General features: G+C 50.7%; 1 long non-coding RNA gene across 1 annotated transcript; it reads right to left on the reverse strand.

Moving 5' to 3' along the window:
* Positions 1 to 256: 256 nt before the first annotated feature.
* LOC141568217 (uncharacterized) lies at positions 257 to 11,530 on the reverse strand. The gene is made up of 3 exons (XR_012491269.1): positions 11,418 to 11,530; positions 10,779 to 10,880; positions 257 to 829 (listed from the first exon to the last, which is right to left on the reverse strand). It is a non-coding gene; the product is annotated as an uncharacterized LOC141568217 (long non-coding RNA).
* Between the last annotated feature and the right edge of the window lie 12,146 nt (positions 11,531 to 23,676).

Here is a 23,676-nt window from a genome sequence, read left to right on the forward strand (position 1 = left end):
GCAATTATTGATAGATATGTAACTATTGCCATTTTATTATTCATATATTTATTTATTTGTTTATTTTCTTAAAGAAGTCCCTCTAACATGCCTTATAATATTGGTATGGTGGTGATGAACTTCATTAGCTCTTTCTTGTCTGGAAAGGTCTTTATTTGTCCTTGGATTTTATTTTATTTATTATTTGTGTAGTATGCAAGGAGGGTTTATTAGTGATACATTCTCAGGGAAGAGAGTGGGCCCAGCAAAGGTGGGAGAGAGAGAGAGCAAGACAGAGAGAGAGAGAGAGAGAGAGAGACCTTGTCCCGAGGACTTACAGTTTGCTGGGTGGGGTGAGGGAGTTACATATTGATTGGGCGGCAAAAGTGGTGCTTGCTCTTCCACGGGAGGACATGACCCCCTAAGATGGGTGGAGGTCTGTTGACTCAGATCCTTATCTTGCTCCAGACCACCTCTTGTCACGTGTTGTTGTAAAAACAGAGCCATGGCTGGAGCAGTTCATCAAAGCTGGTTATGAGCTTTGTCTGTAGGCACCAGGGACCCCTCCCACCCTTCCTCCTCCTACATTTTCTAACTTCTACCTAACATTTTTTCCCCCTCAAGTATTAGGAACCCAAATCTTTGGGAACATTGGGGTGGCGACTGCTCTGGCTGCTTCCTGCTGTATAGGGACGTTGAGACTTCTTTGGGTTCCATCTGCTTGCTAACTATTGATCAGAGGAGCTGGAGGGAAGTGTCCATCCATCTGCCCGTGGTAGGTGTCTGAGCTTGGAGTCCCAGGGGTCAATAGTTGTTCATGGCGGTCACGTGTAACTTTATAGTCTCTATTCTAGAAGAGATAAATTTAATTAGTAACTTGATTATCGTAATAACACTAGTGTGATTAACAATGGGGCTGCAAAGGGAAGAAGTAAAGATGGGAGCCATGAATTTGAACCCCTGTATGAGGCTGAGGTTTTGATCCTAGATGCGGATTCAAGGATGCTCTGAATGTTCTGTTGGATTTGTCCTGATTTGTTAACATAGAAGCAACACTGTTCCTTGAGATATAGGCATGTTTCCCCAGCTGAGGCTGTAAGGAGGTCCAATCCCTTCGATTTGGGAGGGCGACTCCCCCAAACCAATCCCATTGTTCTTGGAGTGCCGCAAGTGTTTCCACTGTTTTAGTTAATGACTCAGTCATTTTCTGTGATTGGCGGTGGTGGATTCCTAACGTAGCATCCCCTACCACTGTTCCCATAGCAGAGAGAATACCAATAAGTGATATTAGAGGAATAAGAGGACCGGCCATCTTGAAAAGATGTCCTTGTCCTTATAAGGGGAATGGGAAGGTGGTGTTTTCCCATGCTCTGGAAATGTCAGGAAGAATATACCCAAGAGAGCAGATTTCTCTCCATTGTAGAGTATGCCTGGGACCCACAAATCCAATAGTCTCCTGTAGAAGGGGATATTTCTGCTACCAAAGAAATCTCTGTGAATTTAACTGGCTGGGTTTCTACAGAGATATATTTGCCATTGACTAGTTGTTTGTTTCTTGGGTATTTAGTACCCACCGTTGTAATTCCTGTGCTGCCAGTGAGGCTGCAACCAGGGGGTCTATTGGGGGATTGTGGGACCTTGCGCTATTTATGAATTCAGTAAAGATAGAGCCCCTCTTTAGTCTAAAATGTATGGCAGTTCGAGGGCTGTGGTAAAATTATACAGTACTCCCTTTCCTGTGGGAGGAATTCATTAACTTGAAAGGATGGTTGCCTTGGCAGTAAGCTTGTCCTTGGATTTAAATGGTAGCCTTGCTGGGTAGTGTAATCTTGGTTGTAGATACTTGCTTTTCATCACTTTGGATATTTCCTGGCAATCTCTTCCGTCCTGCAAAGTTTCTGTTGAGAAATCAGCTGACAATCTTGTGGGAGCTCTCTTATAAGTTACTAGTTGCCTTTCTCTTGATGCTTTTAGGATTCCCTCTTTGTCTTTAACCTGTGCCATTTTAATTACAGTGTGTCTTGGTGTGGGCCTGTTTGGGTTCATCCTGTTTGGAACTCTCTGCACTTCCTGGACTTGTATGTCTATTTCCTTCACCAGGTTAGGAAAGTTTTCAGTCATTATTCTTCAAATAGGTTCTCAATCCCTTGTTTTCTCTCTTCTCCTTCTGGTACTTCTATGATGCAAATGTTGTGACACTTGATGTTGTCCCAGAGGTCTCTTAAACTATCCTCATTTTTTTTTTTTTAATTCTATTTTCCTTTTGCTGTTCTGATTGGGTGTTTTCTGATACCTTGTCTTCCAAATGGTTGATTCGATCCTCTGCTTCATCTAGGCTGCTGGTGATTCCTTCTAGTGCATTCTTCATTTCAGTTATTGTATCCTTCTCTTCTGACTGGTTCTTTTTTTATGGTTTCTATGCCTTTTTTAACTGCTTGCTATCTCTTTGTTAAAGTTCTCACTAAGTTCCTTGAGCATCCTTATAACTATTATTTTGAACTCTGTATCTGGTATGTTGCTTGCCTCCATTTCATTTAGTTCTTTTTCTGGCATTTTCTCCTGTTCTTTTGTTTGGGACATATTTCCTCATTTTGGTTGCCTCTCTGTGTTTGTTTCTATGTATTAGGTAGAGCTGCTGCATTTCCTGCTGGGTGGCCATTTGTAGTAGGTGCCCTGTGGGGCCCTGGAACAGTCTCCCTGGTCACCTGCTCTGGGTGTTCCAGGAGTGTCCCTTGTGTGGGTTGTGTGTACCCTCCCATTATAGTTGAGCCTTGATTGCTATTGACATATCAGTGGGTGGGACTGAACCTCAGGCTGGTTGGCTGTGTGGCTTGTCTATGTCGACAGTTTACATGCTGCTGTGAGAGGGGCTTACCCTACTGAGTGGGATTCACCCCAGTGGGCTCTGGTGCCTGTTGAGACCACCCTTTGCGTGTGCCACTTATGGGGTTAATTGTACAGTTCTCTGCTGTGGTCTGAAGCCAATCTCCAAGTATGTTGGTTCTGAGGCACCTTGGAAGGGGCTCCAGTGCAGGCCTAGGTCAGCCACTGCCTGTGACTGGCCAGGGACTACCTGGTAGGAGCTACAAAGTGATCCATGGTTGGCCGTTGCCTGTGCTGGACCTGGAGGCATATGGGAGAGGCCATGGTGCAAACTGAGGACGGCTGCCACCAGTACTGGGCCTGGGGTAGCTCTGCAAAAACCAGGACACACTGAGACCTGCTGCTGCCTGCTGCTAGTTGCCAGCTCTGGTAAAGTTCAGCCGCCAATAGAGTCTCCATATGGAGTTGGATGTGGTGGGGTCTCAGTCAGTCAGCATGGCAGAGCAGCAGAGCTCACCAGACCAATTAGATTCCGATTTAGCCATAAATGTAGGGGGCAGGCTCAAGACAGGAAAGATGGTGCCCACCTGCCAGCTGCATGAGAACAGAACCCCACAGAGGGAAAATGGAGACTGTCCTCTAGCCTGTGCCTTGAACCCACACACCTCAGTCTGCCCTCCCCCGCTGCATGCCCCCGATGCTCCCCAAGTCACTGTCCCTCCGCCAGAGCCCAACGTGAGTGCCTGCGAGTGAGTTTGTATGGGCCCTTTAAGAGGACATCTGGGTTTCCTGCCACCTTCCATCCCACCTGTGCAGGTAGAATTCCCACTGTATTTCAGAGCCAGATGTTGTGGGAGCTCCTCTTCTGGGCACCAGTACTCTGGGGAGCCTGGTGTTGGGCTGGGGTCCCTCGCTTCTCCAGGGGGAATCTCCCCGGCCAAGATATTACTCCTGGTTCTCAACCATCCCAGGGAAGTTTGGGGCCGAGCCGTTTAGCGTTTCCACCTCTCCTACCAATCTCAACGTGGCTTCTTCTTGATATCCTTAGGTATAAAACTTCTGTTCAGCTAGACTTCAGATAGTTCTTTAGGTTGATTGTTCTATAATTTAGTTGTAATTTTGATGTGTTCACGGGATGAGGCAAGCACAGCATTTATGTACTCCGCCATCTTGGATCGTTCTCCTAAAGTTAATTTTTTTTTTTACATTAAAAAAAATTTTTCAATTACAGTTGACATTAAATATTATTTTATATTAGTTTCAGGTGTACAGGATAGCGGTTAGACATTTATATAAATTACAAAGTGATCCTCCTGATTAGTCTAGAACCCACCTGACACCGTACAATTATTACAATATTATTGACTGTACTCTCTATGTTGTAGTTTACATCCCTGTGACTATTTTGTAGCTACCAATCTGTACTTCTAAATCCTTTCATCTTTTTCACCTAGCCCTGCAACTGCCTTCTCATCTGGCAACCATCTGTTTATTCTCTGTATCTATGTGTCTGTTTCTGTTTTGTTTGTTCATTTATTTTGTTCTTTAAAATCACATATAAGTGAAATCCTATGGTATTTGTCTTTGTCTGACTTACTTCACTTAGCATAATACCCTCTAGTTCCATCCATGTTGTCCCAAATGGTAAAATTTTATTCTTTTTTATGACTGAGTAATAGTCCATTGTATATACGTACCACATCTTCTTTATCCAGTTATCCATTGATGGGCACTTAGGTTGCTTCCATATCTTGACTATTATAAATAGCGCTGCAATGAACATAGGTTTGTATATATCTTTTCGAATTAGTGTTTTGGATTTCTTTGGCTAAATACCCAGAAATGGACTTCCTGGGTCATAAGGTAGTTCTATTTTTAATTTTTTGAGGAACCTCCATACTGTTTTCCATAGTGGCTGCACCAATTTGCAATCTCACCAACAGTGCATGAGGGTTCCCTTTTCTCCACATCCTTGTCAACACTTGTTGTTTATTGACTTATTAATGATGCCATTCTAACAGGTGTGAGGTGATATCTCATTGTGGTTTTGATTTGCATTCCTCTGATGATTAGTGACACTGAGTATTTTTTCATATGTCTATTGGCCATGTGTATGTCCTCTTTGGAGAAATGTCTATTCAGGTCCTCTGCCAATTTTTTAAAATTGGATTTTTTTTTTTTGTATTAAGTTGTATGAGTTCTTTCCAAGCAGCTCTTAAATATTGCATTCCTTATTATGAGCAGTGAGCTAAGGAGTCCTAAAAATCCAAGGAAATTTCCTAATGGGAGAGAGAGAGAGAGAGAGAGAGAGAGAGAGAGAGAGAGAGAGAGAAGCAAATAGACAACAATAACAAAAAAGCAACTAGGAGAAAATACAAAATATGCAGGGGAAAGAAAAGGGGAAAAATAACTATTCTTACCCGCATAGAGATAAGACAAGTTATTAAATCCATGGAACACACACACACACACACACACACACACACACACACACACAAGTATATAATTCAGAGAACAAAAACAGCTATTGGAAACTAAAAAACATTATAGCAGAAACGAAAAGCCAAACAGAGTATAACACTGAAGAAATCCCTGAGAACGCAGATTGAAGTAATAAAGAGATGAGCAACAGGAAAGAACATGTAAGAAAATAATTAGATTTCCAATTCTGGAGACTTATTATTTGATTAACAAGAGTTTCAGGAAGCAAGGACAGAGGAGTGATAGAACTACTAAAGACATAATTCAGGGCAAATTTCCAGATCCAAAGGGCATAAGTTGCCAGAAAGAACCCACCAAGGGACTCTAGTGATGACTGAAAATAGGGCCACACTAAGGCAGGTTAATGTGAAATTTCAGAACACTGGAGGCAAAACTAAGATTTTACAAGCTTATAAGGAGAAAATTAGTAAATGAAAAAGGCATGAAATGCCTTCAGATTCTTGATAGCAACATTTAAAGTAAGAAAACAGTGGAGCAGTAACTTCAAAATTTCAAAGGAGGGCAACCTCCAACCTAGATTTCTATACCCAGCCAAATTACCAAGAAAGTATGTAAGTACCTAATGAGAATCTCTTAATAAAGACATTTCAGACAAGCAAATCCTCCACCAAAATAGGAAAATAGAGCAAGAAGAGGAAGACAAGGATACAAAATCCAACATGGGGTGTGTGTAAGAGGGAGGGAGATACAGGAATCCCCCAAGGAGATGGTAAAAGGGGATGACCAGACACAGTGGGAAACGAGTTCCCATTGCAGGAGCACGACTCAAGAGCCAGGTCAAATGCTGTTGTTGCCGTTATTCCATATTTTTAATCTATAGACAGAATGCCCAGGTGAGGCTGGCCCAAATTCTCATATGTACTTGTCTTCACCATGTGTTTCCCAATTCTTGCTCTTCTCTCTGTGTCCTGAGACCTGGAGCATAGAGGTCACCCATTTCACTCCACATAAATGTGTCCCTCTGCCCTTACTCCTGAGAGCTGCAAGTGGTCTTTAGAAAGAGAGTCCAGATGGCCCAGCCCCCAAGAGTAGATTCCAATTGATCATCTGGTACTCGGTCCTCCCCAAACCCAAGTGCCCCAGTTCTGAAGAATCCTGTTTCCCCTGCCTCTAGTATCCCCAGAAAGAGCTCTTAAACTCAGACTGGCACCAAAGCCTTCTCCTAGGGACCTTCATTTTACAGTGATCTCACACCCTTTCTTATATAGCCACATTTGATATGCTGTTCAGTGTTCCAGAACAAAGCTGTAGATGACACAGGAGTAAGTCCATAGTTGCTGAAACCGTAAGGAAGGGCAAGGGGATGAATCAAAGGGGGACAGTGATTATCTGGGGGAGGTGGATGCAGAGAGGCTTCTAACATGCTGTTCACATTGAACTTCTTAAGCTGGGTGGTGGGTACACAGGTGTGCATTTTGTCGTTACTCCTCAAATTGGGCATACGCATTTTACACAGGCCTCTGTGCTCATTATGTATTTCCAAACAAGAAATCTTCATTTTAATGAGTAAATGCATTCAGTGCAGGGCTCAGCACACAGATGGTGCTCCAGGTGGGGCCATGAGGTCCCTCTTCTCCTGGGCTTGTCCTTCAGGGCTGGACATGGTTTTCAGCAACTGCCAACTGCTTTCTCCTCAGTTCAGCTCAACACCACCCCTCCACCCCCCAGCACCCACCAGGCCTGGCCCATGCTGACTGCTGAGGACTCTGTGTTGATCAGAAACCTCTTCCTTCCTGGGGTGAGAGTGAAGGTGTGTAAACAGAGACAAATGTCATGCTGGGAGCCTTGACCTTCATGAGGATGTGTAGGCTTAACAGTTTTGCAGGAAGAGGCCACATCCAGGCTGAATTCATCGCATGCTAAAGCAGAGGGAACTGTGCTTGCGGGGCATCTCCCTGAGCAAACCAGATGGCTCACTTTGGGGGCCTGGCATTCAGATAGGCCAGCTTTCAGGGGCAGGAGTGTTTAGGGATCGGCTGACTTCACCTGTTGGAGATGGAAGGCTATATGAAGGTGAAGGGACAGAATTGGTGACTGAAGTGTAGACTGATGCCCAGGTTTCTTCTTAGGGAGACCAGGTAGACAGTAGGGCCATTCCCAGAGTCAGAGACCTGTGGGGGTAGAGCAAGTTCAGGGGGCAGATGGCGCATCTGCTTTTAAACTCCTGAAGTGTGAGGTCTCTGCAGGACGTCCAGGGGGGCTTTCCAGGGGAGCATTTGGCCAAATAGATCTGGCATTCAAAAGAAGGGGGATTGAGGAGAGAGGAGCGAGAGAGAGATGGGAGTCATGCATGGACATGAGGTCACCCAGGGAAAGTGAGCAGAGTGAGAAGAAGCAGATGGAATGCTCTGATCTGAAAGGGCAGGTGAGAAAGAGGGACACTGACACACAAGCCAGAGCAATAGGAAGAAACTCAATGATGAACAGTGCTGCAGACGCAAGGGACGAGAAAGCTTTCAGAGGGAGAACACTGTCAAGTGCCACAGAAAGACCAAGTAAGGGCAGAACCACGCACAGTGGAGCAAAACCAAAGCCCAGCTGGACATCGGCTGCTTGCCTGCCCAACAGCCAGTCCCTCTGTCTTGGGTCCAACTCCCAGAAAGCAGACCCCGAGATGGGTTTGTGCAGAGGTGATTCATGGAGGGAGCATTCCAGGAGAAGGGGCGTGAGGTGGAGGAGAGAGCAGGTGAGGAAAGCTGAGTGTGGTCTTGGCTGGGGACTGGCTTCAGCCTGACCCACGGGAGCTCTGGAGTGTAACCAGGACCTCGCAGTTTGCCTCTCCTGGGGCGGGGGCCATTTTACCCTCCCCCGCCCCCAGCTGTTCATCATTCATTGGCTGTGGGTTATGAGGAGGGTGAGACCTCCTGAGTTAGGCAGTTCCCATTTGGCCTAGGGCTATAGGGCAATACCCCAAACGAGGGGCAGTTGTGAGCAGCGGGGACATGGGTGGGCACTCTGGGAGTCTGGGTGGGCACCACAAGTGTCCACGACCTTCTGCCAGCCACCATCACCTGGAGATAAGCGAGGTCTCATGTGCTTGAGTAAAACCACCCCTTCCACAGCTTCCGTGCTTCCATCTGGACCCCAGAGCGCCAAGGCCACCCTCAGCTGGCCTCGTCACCACCAGCAGGAGAAAGTGGGATCCCTGAGACAAACCCATGACCCTCCCTACTTCCCACCACTACCGGCCACGATAGACCCAAGACTAATGTCATTATGCTCCTCCCGCTGTATGTCAAGTTCAATCTCTCAGGCCAGCCCTTGTCCCATGCAGCTCACACATCCCCGTATCTGTGCCCCTCCCCCACGCCCTAACTCCCCACATCCTCCCATGGCCCTGTTCACCAGCCATGCGCAGCACCCCTGGATCCTGAGCCTTTTGTCTGAGCTCTCCCTTGACCTTGCTCTGAAATGGGAGCTCCCTGGTCCTTCAAAGACAACGTCACTCTTTCCAGCATTCCTCCCCTTATAATCCTGGGTGATTTCAATTTCCGGGTGGGTGATTCCTCCAACACCCTGGCCTGCTCTCCTCCAATGATCTTGACCTCCAGCCTACCCCAACCACCCACTCCCATGACCACACACTAGACTCTGAGACCCAGGACTGTGAGTTCCACTTGCTCCCGGAACACAGTTCCAAGCCCCCACTCGGCAGTCACCACCTCCTGTGTTCCCAGGTGACTTCCTCCCGTGCCCATCGCAATAATTCTTCAAATGCTGGGATTTACAGACCACCCCCGTGTTTACTGTTCATCGACCCGTCTCGTCCTGCCTGTCCCCTGCCAGCTGTGTGGTGGACACCCAACATTCTTGGCAACAACGGACAGTTTCTTCATCTTCTCATCAGACCAACGTCTCAGTTGCTCCCCAGGATGTGGATCGCAGACTGGCCATTCTTTTGTGTCTTTGTCTTATGCTTTTGTCCATGTCTGCCCTTCGGACAGTTCTGAGAGCGGGCATTGAGTTTCCTGCCCTGTACTCAATGACGGAGGGTTGGAAGGATGCACGATTCCTCTCTTGTTCCCCGCCCGGTTCTAGAATATGCTGCCTTTCCCCGAAAACAAGGCGCCACAAAGGCCCTGGTGACTCTGTGGCAGAGGGCTAGGTGCTGAAGGTCTCATACCCCTTTCAGAGCCACAACAGGCCTGAAGCGACTCAGGTGGGATCTGCTGGCTGGTGATGGGGATTGGGGTGGGGAGTTGTGGGGAGCAGGCAGCTCTAAGCCACTTTTCCAGGCTCTAGACAGTGCCCCCCAGCAATGTTTCTGCAGACTCAGGGTGATGGGTGCTGCCCTGGAGCCTCTCCTCTCCCCAGGTGGGAATGTGGGGACCCCTCCCCTGCCTTCCCCTGCCCCCTGCTCCAGTGCCCTTGCCTTCCCTGGGGCCTGTGTGCTGGCCGACCCAGGAAGCACTTCACTTAGGTACCCAGATGGCACTCAGCCCCTCAGCCTTACACAAGGACGATGGACCTGTCCCTCAGCTGTTCTGACGTGGAACTCCCACCAGACTGAAACTTGGTGCAGGACAGCGAAGCCTGGAAACACACTTTTAAAACGTTGACGTTTTGTCCGAGTTCACCCTCCTCCGTGCTCCAGCCTCCCCGAGAGAGACCTGCACTTAGGCCCTTTTTCTGTGACTCTAACTTTGGGTCGCCGAGGAGCAGTGAAATGGGCTCAGGGCCCAGCTGTCCCGGGGCTCGGCGCCAGGGCTCTGTGCCGACCTTGTGCTTTGAACCCACTGGCACGGCCCCCAGCACCTAAACGCTTTATGAAGCAGCCAAGTCCCAAGGCCCTGTCCCAATGAGCTGTTGAACTTGGGGAAAAGGACTTTTTCTCACTGGTGGCGTGAGTGGCCCCTTCTCTGATGACAACAGTGACAAGTGCATGACTCCATGGAGGTCACGCCACTTGCAGGGACATCACAGCTGTCTCCTGAATGGGGACAGGACAGCTGGGCCTCCGGCTGACACCGGGAGGTGAGGGAAGTGAGAACTGCTATGTGTGGTGCGTGGGTGGGTGCCGGGCAATCTTAGGAAGCATCCTGTGAGGGAGGAACTGTGCCCCCTCACAGAGGAGGGAATTAAGCTTTACAGAGGTGATGTCATTTGTCCAAGGTCCAACAGCTAGAGAGTGGCAGAGTCAGGACTTAAACTCGGGGGGGCTGATCCCACCCGGGGTGCAAGGCTGCAGGGCAGGGTGATTCTCCTCCATCTCTGCCCACCCCTCCCCGTTCCCCATTTCTGAGGTTGGTTTCTATGGTGTTTACCATAAAGCCAGAGGTTCGTTCATTCACTAAACCAATACTGTGGAGCACTTGCTGTGTGCCAGGCACTGCCTTAGGGTCCAGGGACACAAACAACCCGTGTCTGTCCTTGGGGCTTCCATTCCAAGGCAAGTGCACAGGGAAACGCAAAGTATTCTGCTACGCTGTCACCAGCTGGGACAGGCAGTGATGTCTCGTGACCGAGTGACTCACCTTTCCACGTGTGACCCTAGAGCCAGCATTGGGAAAACGCGCTTTCCTCTCTCGGTCTGAGTCCTTTTCCCTCAGTGGAAACGCCTGTCCGCTCTGAGGGCCCTGTGAGGGGCGCAGGTAAATGCCATTTATAAGCGGCGATAGCCCCACCAATGGGCGGTTAAGACCGTGCATTTTTTCTCAACGCAGCTATAACTGAGTCTAGCCAGGTTAGGGTACAGAACACGAGTGGCCCCCAGGGGCCCATCCACAACCCAAACTCCTCCCTTCTCCTTCGTGGTAACCGCGATTGCTCCCCTCACTTGTAGGTGACCTCTCCCTTGCATTTCCGTGTAGTCTGACAACACCGATTGCACCCTTAACAATACTGTTTGTTTGGCCCTTCACGCAAACGAGTACTGTGTGGATTCCTTCTGCGTTTTCCTCTCCACCAGGGTCGTGTCGGTGAGACCCACCCATGTTCCCAGCAGCTGGCGGCGGCATTCTCCTGGTTATGGAACATTGCAGTGCACGATGACACTGCCCCTGCCCATGCGGGCGGCTGATGGAGGTCACCTGGGTTGTCTCTGCTCCCTGGCAATTGTCAGAAGAGCTGCCCAGAACAGGTGCCTGCAGACTTCCTTTCTCTGGAGCATTTACCTGAGAGTGGAATTGCCGGGTCACGTGGTTTGCATTTCTTCAGCTTTAAGAGGTAAGTCAGCACTCTTTTCCAAAGTGGCTGCACTGACTTCTGTCTTCCCAGTGGTTCTGGAAGAGCACGTCGCGGCAGGATCAACGAGCATTTGCCTGACCGTGACTGCATTTGGGCCCCTTCCCACCCACAGGAGCCCCTTGCACTTCGTCCTCTGGGAAGTTCCTGGTCAAGTTCTGTCACCCATTTTTCTGTTACCATTTTTGCCTTTTCTCATTGATTTATCGAACCTCTGGACACCAGTGCTTCGTCAGTTTTTTAAAAATTAACCTTATCAGGGTGACATGGGTTAATGAGATCATATGAGTTTCAAGTGCACAATTCTCTGCTCGGTCACCTGTGTGGTGCACTGTGGCCGCACCACCCAGAGCTTAGTGTCCTCCGGTCCCCACGTACTTGACCCGCTTTAGCCTCTTCAACCTCCCAACTTGGTCAGTTTCGTGTGTTGCAAATATCTTCTATCCCGTGGCTCGGTCTCTCTCTTTGATTGTGTCTTTTGATATACAGGCAGTTTAATATACTTGAAACTATCAGTAATCTCTTTGAATTGTCAGTGCTTTTGTGTCTTTCTGAAGAAATATTTTCCTACTTCAGGATTGTGAATATATTCTCCTGTATGATCTTCCACATGCTTTACGGCTTTGCCTTGCATGCTGCAGTCTTTAATCCAGCTGGAATGGATTTTTGAGGATGGATTTTGGTAGGAGCACAATTTCACGTTTCCCCTCATATAAATGGCCTGTTGTCCCAGCACCATTTATTGGAAAGTTCGTTTTTCAGTCCTGGCCGTGCCACGCCACCTTTGTCTTAAATCAAGTGTCCTTCTAGACAAAGGTCTATTTCTGAGCTCTTCAGTGTGTGCCCCTAGTTAATCAGCCTTCCCTGCACCAACCCCACACGGTCTTAATTGCAGAGGTTCCTGATATGCCCTGATAGCCGTAGAGCATGTCCCTCCCACCTTTTATCACTTTCTGTTTTATCTGCTCTGTGTCGTGCAAATGTCACCTTCAATGAGGCCCATGCTGGCCAGTCACTAATTCTGAACACGGCCTCTCTCTGGCCCCTGGCAGTCGGCAGTAGTGGCCCCTTCACCCTGCCCAGCTCTTCACATTCCCTGAAGCATGCTTTCCTATCCCACTCTGGGAAATCACTTACTCTGTTCCGTGTTCCTTGTGTGTCTCCCCAGCTAGGATGAAAGCTGTGTGAGGCAGTCTTGGTTGGTTCCATTCTCTGATGCACCCACAAGCAAGTACCAGCGGTCGTCAATATTTGTTGAACTGAATTTGTACTTCTATATATTGAATTGAATTTGTTGAACTGAATTTGTATTTCCATATACTACATCTTAGAATCAGTATTATTTTCCCCTTCTTCTGCCTCCCCACTCCCCCCTCCACCCCCTCTACACCCTTGCCACCCCCTACTCCCCCCTTCAAACCGTTGTTTCTCAGTCTAGTTGTGTAGGACGCAGCTCCCTGGCCCATGCTGGTATTAGGAGCCTTGCACTCCCCCGGCTGAGGCAGTCGGTCGCCGGTCACTGGTCTCCGGTGGGTCGCTCACAGCAGCTCTCGCCGGCTGCCGGCCACTCACGCTGGCCACTGGCTGCTCATGGCAGCACACAGTAGCCCACAGCAGCACACAGCAGCCCGCGGCAGCTTATGCCAACCTCTGGCTGCTCACGGCAGCCCAGCTCCAGGGAGAGCTGTTGTTCACAATCTTAGCTGTAGAGGGCGCAGCTCACTGGCCCGCTGCACGGAGATCCTTTATGTGGGAATCGAACTGGCGACCTCAGGGTTAGGAGCATGGCACTCCAACCACCTGAGCCACCGGGCACGTCCCAGAATCAGTACTTTAAGTTCCACAAAACCTTGGTTGGGATTTGGATGGAAATTTCTTTGGTTCTATAAATCAATTTGGAAAGAATTAATGAATTTGGCCAGACTCTGTAGTCTCCCAACCCATGAACATGGTACTTCCACTTACTAGACCTTCTTCAATAACTCTGATAGTGTTTTATTTTTCTCATGGAGATCTTAAGCAGCATTCCTAGATTCTTGATGCTGTTATGCACAATGTCTGTTTATGAAACCTTGCACATAGATTTTACTTTTCCAACATTGTTGCTAACATATAGAAATAAAATTGAATCTTGCACATAGATTTTGAATCTAACAGTTTTGCTCAAGTCCCTGTTCATTATCATAATTTCTCTGTAGATCCTTTAGACCCTCTCCTGCACATAGCCATGTCATCTGTGAATAAAGCCAATTTTGTTCCTTTACAAACTTTACCCGACTCACTGTGCCACCGTCTGCCACATCCAGGCTGACATTGAATAGAAACGGTGCCAATGGGCAGCTTTGTCCCCTTGCCAGTCTCAGAGGAAAAGCTTTCAACATTTTCCCATTAACTAGGATTACCGCTCCAGGTTTTTGGGTAGATAGCTTTTATCAGATCGACAGTGTTCCCTTCTCTTCCTAAACAGCTGAGATGCTGTCTTGAGAATAGAAACTGAATGCTACTGTGCCCACCGAGAGGACCACGTGCATTGTATCTCCTAACATGTTAACGTGTGAAGGACCTTGGGTGCCCGAGGGCAATTGTGGGCTGAGGCAGAGGAGCAGTTTACTCCCAGGAAAGGAGGGAGCCTGAGGAATAAACACCCACCTCGCCCTCCTCCCACTGCCCCCCTGCTGCTCTTTCCTCGCTCTGCATTTTCTGAGGTGCTGCATTTTTCTACTTGGCCTCCATTCATCATGAACCCAAAGGCAGGGCCGGTGCTGTTCACGTCCCCTCCGAGATCCACAGCCCACAGTCTGAGCCTCCTCAGCCAACGCTCACACAGCAAGCTGGCATCTCTCAAGCGAATCCCATGCCAGGGCCAGGTGCCAGCCAATGAGGGACGGCGCTGTGCCCCAGAGCATGCTGGCATCGTTCAAACCAGCCAATCCTAAGTGGTCCCCCCAACCCCCTGCATTTCCTTTGGCATCGTGGCCTGATGGGGCAGGGTGAGGACTCACATTTAGAGTGAACACGTCCCGTGGTGCCCAGCACGATGACGATGTGGGTGGCAGAGGGGAGCAAGACAGGAAACCTACAGAGTCGGAGCCCTCTATGGGCCACCCCCCAGGCCTCAGGTGTGTACAGTTGTAAGCAGAGGGTACCACTCTCACCGACGTCCGGGCAGAATGGAAGCGCTGCCCCCTATGCACTGCACGAAATGATAAATATGTGCCAGCATTGTTCCTTTTTTGAAAATGGGAATCTTATGAAATAGAATTGATCAGATCTCTTGCTGTTTAGGGCACAAGAAACTTTGGCTGGGTGGCAGACAGTACACGCGTTGGCCGGGGAGCCACACTGTTCGTCTTCTAACTATAAATAAGAAAGAAGAAATTTCAGTCAACCGTGCTGGAAGAAAGACAGCTCTATTGCTGTTCTCTCTCTCAAACTTGATATAAAATTGTCATGCACGGAGATGACTAAAAAGCGTGTGGCCAAAAAATGCAGGAGAAAATATTATGGGGATGGATCAAAGTGTGGAAAAACAACAGAATATTTTTGTGTTGTTTTTCCACATTTTGTATGTTTGTGGTATTTGTCAAGATTTTTAAAATGTGTAATTTGTCTTCATTTGTTCTCACTCACAGTAAGTGTTCACTTTCATAGCAATCCGTTTCTCTATGTTTGTATTCTCTTCTTTAGAGAAAGCCAACACCGGCACAAGCTTTGGGTCCCAGGGGACCTGGCGCCAACTTGCCCGCTGCCCTGTCCCTGCCTCTTGCCCACTGGGATGTGTTGTTGGTGGTGCTGTGTCAAGCGTGGAAGGCGGCCGGAAGGAGTCTGGGGAGTGGGTGAGCTCATCTGGACGGGGACATCGGCACTGCCAGGTGGCTGACAGAATCTTCTAGAATCCTGTCTGAAGGCGGCCCCCTTCAGTGCTCAGAGTAGCACCTGGCACAGAGTGGTCCCTCAACCAATGGGACCCCTGCCCATTACCACAAAATGTGTTGCTGGTGCTCACGCCCAGTGGTTCCTTCATTCATTCAGGGCACGTCGGCTGGGCCCTTACCAAGTGTCGAGCCCCATGCTGAGTGGGGAGATATGAAGAACCGAGCTAGACCGGGCTGATTTTGAGGTGCCTCAGTGGTGGGGAGGAGTCAGACATGGTGAGAAGCACAGTCTGAACCCCTGATCATTGGTTCTCAACTAAGGGCAGTTTTGCCCACAGGGGACAGTTGGCCATGCCCAGACATAAGTTGGTTGTCACAATTGGGTGCGGGGAATGCTGCCAGCATCTAAGGGGTGGGGGACAGGGATGCTGCTAAGCTTCCTCCAGTGCCCAGGACAGCTCCCCACAAAGAACTAGCCAGCCCCCAGCAGCAGTGTGGGGTGGGAACCCTGAGTTGAGCAGAGACACTGGTGGCACCGGGCGTGTGAGGTCTGCAGGAACGGTACCACCCACACATGTGGCTGGGCTGTCGGGGCAGTTAGGACTCCATGCGGGGGTCACTCCGGTGTCAGGCAGACTTCTTGGTCCCATTTCACACCATGAGGGACTGTGTCCTGCGAGAGCTGTGTCCACCTGGGTGGCCCGGCCAGCACCACAGCTCAGGGTGTGAATCCCACTTACGTTGCCAAAGCATACTTCCCGTGTGCAGAGAAACCCTGCCTTCCCAAATCACACCTTATTTTGTCCTCCCAGCACTTCCATGAGTTCAGAAGGAAAGGTGCTTGCCCCACCCCTCATTTTACAGAAAATGGGCCACCAGGATAAAGCCGGAACCTCAGCAGGATAAAGCCGGAACCTCAGCCCCAGGTCCCGTGCTTTCTCGTTAACTCGAGAGCACGGCCTCCAGCCACCTCCCTGGGCCCCGACCCCTCTGTACCCCAGACCCTAGGGCCCATGTGAGATCTCTGGAGTCTGCAGACGTCCTGAGCTGTCCAGCAAGACTCAGATTCAAGACGCGTTGACAAAAGCAGAGCCGCCTGGGTCTCCAAGAAAAAATTACTGGCTAATTGGAAAAGGACATCACCCTAAACAGGCCTGGGGCCTCTTTACATTATTGACTGAAACCGCCAGGCTCCTGCTGTGTGGGGGAGCAGGATTTGGGGTAAGCAGTGGTCACCCGGTACCCACCCACACCACCTTGGGCTCACAGCACACTCGAGGCTGGCGTCATCGGCTCCACTCTGTGCATAAAGGAGCTACAGATCAGGAAGGTCCACTGCCCCCTGGGACCGCACAGCCAGCCAAAGGCAGGGCTGAGATAGGGCCCCCACCTCGGTCTCTAAATCAGTGTTCTGTGGCCAGCCAGGCTGCCTCTCACGGCGGCTGCCCCAGTGGGGTTTGCGTGGGCCTGTCCTGCTGGCCTGGGTGCTTCTTGGGTGCAGTGTTGGGTGTTTGTGAGAAGGACCAGGGTCAAGGGCTCAGCTCCCTACAACTCTGCTCCTGGCTGTGCAACCTGGATCAGGACTCAACCTCTCTGAGCCTAACCTTGCTCACCTGTAAAGGGGACTGTGATCTATTCAAGTCCACGCCTGTGCGTGGTGAGTGCTCAGGGGCCCTGCGGCGTGGAGTGGGTCTGGGAGGGACTGTGGGCCCCAGCCAGAATCTCTCCACATCTAGAGATAGGAGCTCACAGCCCCCAGGCAGGGCAGAGGTCACAGGGCAAGGCAGGGGTCACAGGATCCTTCCTGAGGTGGGGAGGGACCCAGTCTCACCCTCCTCTGCCCTTCCAGTGTCCCGTGAGTCAGAACCAGCCTAGGATGGGCCAGCGGGAAGTGGTTTAGGGCAAGTTGGGGCTGCAGTGCATGCCTCCCTGCTGTGGGGACAGCTGGCACCTGCCTCGAGTGTCATCTGAAACACTTGGATCCTGGGTTCTCTTCCTGAGCATCCGGCAGACTTTCCCCCACCGCCCTCGCAGTGGAGGGGAGCAGTGGCTGATTCTGGAATGCGGTGCCTGGGGGCCAGAGAAGGTGGGTGTCTGAAATAATGGTACACGCGTTCTTTCTGTAGAGGGCAGTTTTCCTTCCAACTGTTACTATGAACGTTTGCAAACTAAAATTCAAAGCTGAGGTCTATAGTGAGAGCCAGTGGTGTTCAGTGTCGTGTGGTAGCTTTGGATCAGGCATGGTGGGGTCCAAGCACCGTGGAAAGTGACAAACACTACAAATCAGGCCTTTTCCTGGGGAGCCCGCTATGAACACTCCCCAGGACACAGAGCTCTGGGTACCACCCTGCACCCTACCATGAAGTGGTTTTGGGGTGGGGGCCATGCTCTGAGGATGGAGAGGAGCAGTTGGCAGGAGTCTGGGACCCTGAGGACACTGTGGAACTGCCATGCCACCCTGGATGGGTCACCTCCAGACGTGTTCATTTATGAGAGAAACAAGCTGCTATCTTGTTTATGCCTCTTTGGGTGGGATTTCTGTGCTGTGTGCAGCCAAACCAAAGTGTAATGGGCATATTATTCCTAATATTCATCATAGCTTTGACTGCTCTTCTACCGAGAGGCAAACTGAGGCTCAGAGATGTGAAGGCACTTGCTCAACGTCACACAGCTGCAAGTGGCAGGCAAGCCAGATCTGTGCGGTTCAGACCCTGCCTGGCGCTACTCACACACTGGGGCCTGGAGCCACATGGCTTTCTCCCTGAGTCACAGTGGCCAGTCTGTCTATAACAAACCACTCCAAGCTCCCAAAGGCCGGCTGGAAGAGCCACGTGGCTCGGGGACAGGGCACCCACTTGAGAGTCGCTCTCCCCCACGTCCGCCGATGACGAGCATGGCCGGGGCTCCTGGAGAAGGCCTGGCTCCAGATTTGGGCCAGGATGAGCCCAGAGAGCTCAGAAGCCCTCAGAGAGGAAGGGGAACGCGTCAGGAGAGACAAGGGCCGGTGTCAGGGGCTCCCAGCGGCCACGTTTGGGAAATATGATGGTGAATCTCAGATGAAAATAGCCATGAGTCCGCAGAGATACTAAAAAGAAGGGAGGACTTCTTTACAGGACGGTGCCAGCTGAGAAATGCTGGCACAATCCCTCGCCACCTGCCGTCCCCATGGCTGCGTCTGCACTGAGAAGTGGGGACATGACACATTACTGCACCATCTGTTTTCCAGGTGAGAAAATGAGGTGACAAATAGCAGCATGTTTATTGTCACAACGTGGCCTTCCTAATCCCATGCAAACTTGACCCACTGAGTTCAAACACTTGGTGAAGGAGGGCGTCCATGCCTTGCTCTCCCCTTTGCTTACTCGGTTCATGCTGCCATTCATTCATTCATTCATTCATTCATTCATTCATTCACTCATTCACTTCTTCACTCATTCACTTATTCACTCCATAACCCCTGCAGAGCCCCTCCTTGGTGGCAGCCTCTGCTGGCCTTGGAGGCACCATGGTGGGAGAGCGAGCTTCACCCCAAGTCCAGTGGGGGACAGCTGTGGACAGGACATGGTGTGGGCTGCAGGGTGGTGACTGAGTGTGGGGGCGTCACAGGGGACTGACTTCCGGTCTCAGCAATGCCCACAGGAGGCACGAGAGCCCGTTTATCTGACCTCATGCCAGGCCCACAGGGTTAATGTGCTCTTGGTCCCAAGGCCCAGCCCAGGGCACAGGGGGAGGCTCCATCCGATGACTCATTCCTCCATCTCTGCAGCACACCCTGACTATTCTTGATTTATAGCCTAAAGGGCAGATGGAGGTGCCAAAGTGCATAGATGGGTGTCTCGAGCCACCTCTTGGGTCTCTCTGTCCCTCCAGCAAGGCCAGAGCAGGCACCTTCAGAACAGCTCTGGGCTGCAAGGAAGCGTGCAGCTGTCCCATGACACGCTTGCAGGACGCCAGACTGCCCAGCCTGCAACCAGCAGCCCCTTGGTCCCCAGAGCACTCCTCTGGGAGCAGGTGGGGGCTGCAGGTCTCCCCGAACAAACGACAGATGGGAATCCTGCGGCCCCAGGGCAGGGTGGGTCCCCAGACAGTGACCCAGAAACATTGCTAGGCCTTTTCCCACCTGGTGAAAAGAAGAGGCCCCAGCTGTCTGTAGTCTAGAGACAGACGTGTGAGACACTGTCCCCGTCCTGCTCCGGGCACCGAGAGGCTGACCCAGGTGCACAGCGTCCAGTAACCACTGCTTCCCTGGCCCTTCGACCCAGAGGTCATGATGGAGCCCTGCCCTGTGGTCTCCCCAGAGCGGCCTGCTCCCTCACTGGTGTCCTTATTGAAAGCTGTGCTGTGCCAAGTCCACTGTGCAGGTGAAGGCCATGCCAGCTCACCTACAGAGGCCACCGAGACCCCAGTGAGCCTGGAGGGATTCTGCTGCGATGGCTGGGTGGCGGCTAGAGCAGGTACCCCAGAGCAGCCCCTGGACCTCCAGGACACTGCTTCGAGCTGCATACACAATAGGGGGCTCCTAACAGGGACACCCCTCTTCCCCTTCATTGAGATGGAGTCACGGAAGATGGGCAGGGGGAGATCGTGGCTGAGAAAAGCTGGGCTGGGGGACTTGGCTTTGATGAAAGGGCCCCCACATCACCCCTAGTTCTGCTCAATCACCAGTCACTGCAGAGCTCTGCTCAGTTGTGCACATGGTAGGGAGCAGGCCTCTCGAGGCTGTCAGATCTGAAAGGGGGGCTGCCAGGTACTCAGCTGCCCCCTGCCTAAACTCATGGGCAGAGAGACAGAGTGAGAAGCAGAGGCCTAGGGAGAAGAGGCCCCCGACTGGCAGCTCGTGGGTGGCAGCCTGGAACTCAGGCAGTGAGAAGGAGCTGCCAGGCCTGGCTGGTCCATCCTCCCCCAGTAGCCACCCTGAGGCTCACGCAGGACCCTACCTACTCAGAATGTGACCTGTGAGCTCAGGCTCAGGCCAGGCTCTCTCAGGCCACTCAGGCCTTTCCTGGCTGGACCCCACAGCCCTTTGCAAGTGCTGTTCCCTCTGCCTGCAATGCTTTTCCCCAGTTTCTTGCTTGATCGGAACCTCCACCAGGCTGCCCTCCCTGACTACCACAGCTAAGCGTGCCTTATCCCTTGATAAGACAGTGGCTGCTTAACTCTCTGACACCCAGTCAGAAAGGTCCAGAATCCTGGAATCCTGTGAGAGCATTGGATTCATAGAAACTCAGAGCTGGGAGGGAAGTTATAGACCTTGTTGTCCCCTGGACTCTCCAAACTGCCTGCCAGGTGGTTCTGTGGCTTTAACTTGTACATTGCCAGGGATGGGGAGCTCACCACCTCATGGGACAGTGGGTCCCAATAGCCAACCACTCTGTCGGGAGCCCGTTTCCCTGTGGCTCCCCCAGTTCCTCCCTAAACCCTGCCCCAAGTGCTCGCTGGTCCCACCCAACAGTCTGCCCTTGCCTGACTGTTATCATTACCCCACTCCCTTTTGTGTCCCCTGGGTCCCCAACTCCCCTGAGATAGGATCCTGTGCCAGCCAGACTGCCTCGAGGGGTCCACATCAGTCTATTTGTGGCACAAAACATTAGCTGGCTCTTGGGAAATGTCAGGGGAGAAGTCAGAGCTGCCCAGGGGCGAGAGCCAGTGATGCTCTGTCACTTTATGAGCCTCTTTCCTTAATCAGCTGAGGAGAAAAACAAGTAGTGAAGGGTTTTCCATGGCAACGACCAGTGGGCAGTGTTCTCCCTGTCTGGGCTTGTCCCAAGGTGGCAGGTCAGGCCAGAGCCCGCTGACCCTGGCCCCAACTGTCAAGGGCTATGTCCTGGGCCATGACCCGAGCCTGGGTGAAAGGCCTCGAGCGCGCAAATAATCAAGTCCATCTGCTCCATCACACTCATGGGGCCGATGGAAAAACTGAGCCCAGAGAAGGGCTGATGCTCATTCCAAGTCAGAAAGCAGGTTTGTGGAAGAGCTGAGTCCAGGGCCTCTGAGCTCAGGGAGACTGTCTGCTAACCAGGAACTTCTTTAGTCCCTGCTTCACCGTACGCCCCCACCCATCCAGCCATGTAGCCATGTAACCAGCCATCCATCCATCCACCATCCAGTCATCCATCCATCCATCCATCCATCCATCCATCCATCCATCCATCATCCATCCATTCATCCATCATCCATCCATCCATCCATCATCCATCCACCATCCAGTCATCCATCCATCCATCATCCATCCACCCATCCATCCATCATCCATCATCCACCCATCTATCATCCATCTATCATTCATCCATCCATCCATCCATCCATCCATCCATCCATCCATCCATCATCTATCTATCCATCATCCATCCATCCATCCATCCACCATCCATCCATCCATCTAACCATCCACCATCCATCCATCTATCCATCATCCATCCATCCCTCATCCATCCACCATCCAGTCATCCATCCATCCATCCATCCATCCATCCACCCACCCATGCATCTATCATCCATCCATCATCCATCCATCCATCCGTCATCCATCCACCATCCAGTCATCCATCCATCCATCCATCCATCCACCCACCCATGCATTTATCATCCATCCATCAATTCATCCATCATCCATCCATCCATCCATATAACCATCCACCATCCATCTATCCATCCATCCATCCATCCATCCATCCATCCATCCATCCATCCATCCATCCATCTATCCATCCATCTATCCATCCATCCATCTATCCATCTTCCATCCATCCATCCATCATCCATCCACCATCCAGTCATCCATCCATCCATCCATCCATCCATCCACCCACCCATGCATCTATCATCCATCCATCATCCATCCATCCATCAATTCATCCATCATCCATCCATCCATCCATCCATCCATCCATCCATCCATCTATCATCCATTCATCCATCCATCCATCCAACATCTAGTCATCCATCCATCCATCCACCCATCCACCATCCAGTCATCCATCCATCCATCCATCCATCCATCCATCCATCCATCCATCATCCATCCATCCATCCATCCATCCATCCATCCATCCATCCATCCATCCATCATCCATCCATTCATCCATCATCCATCCATCCATCCTTTCATCCACTCATCCAGCATTGAGCCTTATTCATTCATCCACCCACACACAAACCGAAATGTCTCATCTCATATATCCCAATAGTCAAGTGCACACCCAGGTATCCACGGGTCCATTGCCTCACCCACCCATCTCTTTGTCTACCCACCTACCCCTTAACACACCACACCTCCATCCCCTCAGCACCTGTCTATCCATCTGCATATCTATTGGCCTGTCTTCCAGCCATATTCTGTGTACCCATTACCCATCCCCGCACTCACCCATGCAGTATCCTCCTACACTCTCACCCACATACCCAATCACCCACCCATCTACTTGCCTTCCTACCCACTTAACACACACTCATAAAATGATCCACCCATGTATACCCCTACTCATACATCCACCCACCAACCATCTACTCACCAGACTGTGGTCCGCCCACTCATCCACCCACCCATCCATTGATCTGAACACCCCACATCACTGGTATGTGTCCGGTTGGCTGGGCTATAGTGCATTCTAGGCATTTTACATCCTTGCCAGCACTTGTTATTATCCTGTTTTGAACTTTCGCCAACCTGGTAGGTGCGACGTCTATCTTGTTGTGGCTTTCATTTGCATTTCCACAGTTATGGATGATGGTGAGCATCTGGGCTTCCTCTTTTGTGAAGAGCCCATCTGCTTGTGTGCTGTCAGCTCTGACTATTCCATGCTGTTGGGTGCTTGCCTGCAGAAGCCCTGCCCTCTCTTATTTTTTTCGGGTCTACACTCCTGAGTTCTGAGAAACAAGATGTAGATCTCAGAATTGTGTGAACATTGTTTACTGATTTAAGGCTGTAAGTGGGGGCCAGAAGGATCCCCTATAGATGGTATAGCATTAAAGGAGGTTTTTGGTTGCACACAACAGAAATGCAACCTAAGTGAATCTATTGGCTTTTACAACAGAAAGTGGCAGTGGCAGCTTCAGGTGAGGCATGCTCCAGTAGTTCCAGGATGTCACTGAGGATCCTGTCCTGCTTCTGAAGGTTTAGCTTGTCCTAGGTCTGGTTTCCCTTATGTTCTCGAGCTGTTTGCCAACACCTCCTGAGGCTATGGTGTCTTCATCCACACCCACTCCAAAATGACCGGGCTGACAGATCACGTGGGCAATCACGTATTCAGAGGATAGAATGTTCAGTTGGGGAAAGTCAGCTTCTCGCAAACCACAAGGACCCCCCAAATGGAAA

This window comes from Rhinolophus sinicus, linkage group LG02 (genome assembly GCF_036562045.2).
Source record: "Rhinolophus sinicus isolate RSC01 linkage group LG02, ASM3656204v1, whole genome shotgun sequence".
NCBI lineage: Eukaryota > Metazoa > Chordata > Mammalia > Chiroptera > Rhinolophidae > Rhinolophus > Rhinolophus sinicus.